Genomic DNA, 4,702 nt, shown 5'->3' on the forward strand with positions numbered 1-4,702 from the left:
GAAAGGAAATCCAAGTTGGTTTCTGTAATCTAGAGATTTGTACACTAATGAAACATATATACTATACCACTGAAATCCCCATGTCTAAACTCCAAATTTAAGTCATTATTATTGTAATGTTATTTCATCAGTCTACATTTTCCAGACAATCTACAGCAAACTGAGTTTTTTTCATCAGATTTTTCATTACTTTTTTAAGCAAATCCTATTGTAAATCTATAAGTTCAAAATGGTTAAATTATTTTGATATTTAATACATATGTCTTTTATGGCCTAATTGCAGCATGCATTACAAAAAATAAAACATCCTTCTTTTACTGGTCATATTGTATTAAATAATAATAATAACTGAATAACAAAAGTATCATAATTTGAGCATGTTCTTTTCTTAAAATTCTGAAAATAAAATAAAACATTAAAAAAATCAAAACATATTTTTAGGAATAAAAAATTATTCATAAAAAATACCATATGCAGTTCTAATATAAGTATTTAAAGGGTAATCTTTAAAAAGGGCCATGCTTCTCAAGCATTCTTTAATCTTTTAATTTTCATGCTTTGAGCCACTTTGGGAAAACTCATAGGTCAGGATTTGTTTTTTTTGGTCCCAACCATTTAAGCATCTGTATGGTAGTATTATTGAGATATTATGAGAATACCAAACTGAAACCAAAAAGGATACAAATTAAAGGAGGATATTGCATTATTCTGAAGTGTTTGGATGATAAGGAGTGATTGATCACTTTTATTATTCAAGCTGGGTAGCTCTTTCAGGACTCTCACAGCATTTAGTAAAAAAGCCACTAGTAGTTCTCAATTCTAAATGTTCTAACTTATATCTTCCACTTGTGTCCTCTTATTCCTTCTCTGGTGGTTCGTTGTACAAGAATGCACCACATGGTTCTCAATGTCAAAACACTTTACTTTTGTTTTTGTGCACTAATTAAAATTCTGTAGTTTTAAAACTGAAATCCAAATCGGCAACAATGTGGGTCTTCCTTTAGACAAAATACGAGTTCTATAAGTATTATAAAGATTTCATGACTTTAAGTAATTTACTATTAAACATTACAACTGTTTGGTTTTGAAGGATGTTGGACTTTCATGTGAATATACAATATGTGTCACTGTTGAATGTGGATGTGCTGTTAATCAGTGGAATGTGGATGTGCTGTTAATCAGCACTTTACAGAGTTAGATTCTTAATACAAATACATTAAATGCTAGTCCTTCTTGTTGACATAGCTCACAAATAAGATTATCCAGTACCTTCTATTGCTGTGTTCATTTTCTTCAAAGATTTATTGGGAAATGGTTTTCAATTTTTGTAGGAAAGACTTACAAAAGTATTGGGGAGCATGGATTTCAACATTGACTGCTGTTTAACATCTTAAACATTGACTGTGATGTGTTGGGATGGTGTTTAGTGAAAGAATGAGTATAGGTTTCTCTAATGTAGCTCATGGCTCTTTTCCAATTTTCTTCAGAAGTTGTGTATTTTGGAAAGCTTTTTATAGATTGTTTTGTTTAAATCCAGTAACGTCAGATGTCTTAACAGAGACATGTCTCTACTAGCCCCGAAAAAATTCATTTTAGTTATTCTTTCTTTGCCTACAAGGCAACTCAGATTTACAATACTAAATTTTATATAATAGAAGGAGACAAAATCACTTTAATAAAGCAGACTGAGGTAAAAGATGCATTTATTTTTACAACATTCTAGGATGGTTTTATAAACTGTCAAAATATTGATTTTTTTCTAATAAATGAAGCAGATTAAAAATTAGATTGATAATAAGAATTGTCTTTCTTGCAAAATGGGCAAAGCACAAAAAGACAAAATTGTATTATTTAAAAGATTCATTTTCAAATTATTTTCCATGGGAGAAAATACTAAGTGCTCTGCTATAACAAGTCAGCTCTTGTAATGAATTTCCTAATTATAGACAACATTGTTTATATATTTACAGTAGCTATCCTTTAGGGGGGTCAACCAAGAATTTTATTTAACTAATGGAAAATACTCACAAGTCTTCCAAACTTCCTCTTAATTTCTTTCCTGTGCCTTTTTTATTATGGTGACCACCAGCATTGTAACCCTCAGAGGTAAAATGTCTTGTTCAATGCAGTTTAATCCATCCAGATTCCTTTCAGAGTAACAATATGGAAAAATAAACATAATGTATTGTATAATGTCATCAAGTCTATAACTTCTAGAATGTACAGTGACATAAACACAGAACTTGACACAGCTTTTGTGGTCCTTAAGAAAACAGGACTCAATGCATGTTAAACTTGTTTATAGTTGCTTTTTAAAGAACATAGCACTCTGTACACATATTAAAAACAGCTGTGAGCAAACTACAGAATTGATAATAATACATAATGTATATCAGGTTCGATTTATGTCTTTTGAGGCTTTTCTTCATAAATTGCATTATCATCAACAAAGTTCATTTTTACTGTGTAATACTATGTCAATTAAATCTCTTTTAAAAATGATCTTCTGTTTTGTCAGGGACTTGATGAAATTAGTAAGACCCATATACTGTGTGTGTGGGCATGCACTGAAAAGTGTTCTTATGCATAGTAGTACCGAAGAGGATTTGAAAAGTTACCTCCACTCTGTTAGGTTCTAGATAAAGTCCTTGGTGTCAGAAGTCAACAACATTATAGAAGCTCCAGCATTCAACAAAACAGATAATCATATTACCACTTTAATGACAAGGGTGGACACTCAATAACTTAAATATTTATGCTTTCAATTCCTTACATTCACCCGTTGCACACCCAATTCATCCCAGCAGAGGCCACTTTAACAACACTCTCCTGTCTGTCCTCTTAGGACCCTCACTCAGTACCGCTGTGTGTGCCTGTATGCATACCATTTAACAATATGAAGACAGAAAGACATGCTGGCAACAATAATAATTTAAAAACGGTACATGATGTTACATAAAGAGAGCAACCCTTGTTCTAGAAATATAAACCTAAGGGGTATCCTCCTCAGGGGAAGCACAAAAAACCTGCACATGAAACCCTCCCCCCCCACAAGAAAATGGAAGACCTGCCAATGCTCATTAACCGAACCACAGTGCATATACAAGTACAATTCATTCCTCCATACAAAATAACCCCTTTCCTAACTGTGTCTTCCAATTCAGTGTTGCAGGGGATCTGGAACCTATCCCAGCAAGCAGCAGGCACAAGGCAGGGTACAGCCTGGACTGGCCAGTTCACTGGAGGGCACACTCACACCAATTTTCCCAGAAGCCTCTTAACCTACCCGTATGTCTTAGGAATTGGGCCCAGGGCCCCAGCGCTGTGAAGCAGCAACACGAGTCACTGCACCACCAAGCCACCCAAAACAAAGCGTTGAACAAGGGTTTTTAACAAACATTCTACATGTAACTGGCACATTCACAATCAGGAAGATGAGGTATAAAGATAGATAGATAGATACTTTATTGATCCCGTGAGGGAAATTGCAGAAACATTAATATATATATATATTTTATGTGGATCAGTATTAAAAAAAATATTTGAAACATTAAAAATTAAAAATGTATTTGAAACAACAAAATTGTTCAACTGAAACTTAGACCTTTCCTTTGTATATAGATTAGGTTTTAGGATTTAGGTCCAGAATGTGGATATGCTGCTAAAATCTAGAATTTTTTTATTCCAACAGTTTGAGAGCCTGAAGCTAGAAGTACCTACAGTACATGTAATTATTTCATGCTTCTGATATGTAATAAGGCTATTAGACAACAACAGTACTTTATAGTACTCACTTATATTCTCAGTTAACCTACTTTTCCTTGTTTTGTAAGATTATTTTAAGTGCATTTAAGAAGCAAAGTTCTAGTTAGTCCTATTCCAATTTTTCCATTCTGTAAGTCCCACAGATGCAATTACCATTACTGGATTTTATTATAGATTGCCTTTGATAGTTTTTGGTGCCTGATATTATATTTTATGTTTTCTAGAAATTAAAAAAAATTGAAAGGCTGATATATTTTTAAGTTCAGATAATGAAGTGACATTGGGAATGTGATGTGATGTTTCAGTCGCAAGTAACGCAAATCACAAATTGGTATAATAGCATTACTGTATTATTATAATTAAAGTAATTTATTTTCCATTATCTGAATTACTGTTTATTATCAACTTGTTATTTGAAGTATAAGAACAAGGTTGAATCTATAAATTAAGCAGAACTTGTAAAAATGTTTTAGTCCTGTTGAAATAGTAAGACTTTTAAATGAAATCTGGTCCTTTTACTATATTAATGTTAATCGCTCCTCTTAATCCAAACTTTATAGAATAAAAAAAACAATTATTGTAGGAAGTTAGCCAGGAGAAGACATTCAAATGAAATGCAACAGTATCTAAGGTTATATAATTACAGTCTGTGAAAAGCTTTCCATACCAAAACCTGTCTTCTCTACTGAAGAAAGATGTAGCTGCTCTTATTCAATAGTTTAAACAAAAATAAACAAAAAAAAACTTAAGTTAAGGGGGGAGCAGTCTTTTGTAAATGCTCACTGGGAGAAAAAAAATGCTTATGGAGTCTGTTCTGGAGCACAGCAGCCTGGGATCTGCACAAGAATTAATTCCCCCAGCAAGGAGGGAAAGAAAATGTTGATAAAGTGTTCTTGGCTTAAACGCAGAAGACGTATCATTACCAGATGATGTAGTG

The sequence above is a fragment of the Atractosteus spatula genome, chromosome 8 (assembly GCF_055471065.1).
Source record: "Atractosteus spatula isolate fAtrSpa1 chromosome 8, fAtrSpa1.hap1, whole genome shotgun sequence".
In the NCBI taxonomy this organism is placed as follows: domain Eukaryota; kingdom Metazoa; phylum Chordata; class Actinopteri; order Semionotiformes; family Lepisosteidae; genus Atractosteus; species Atractosteus spatula.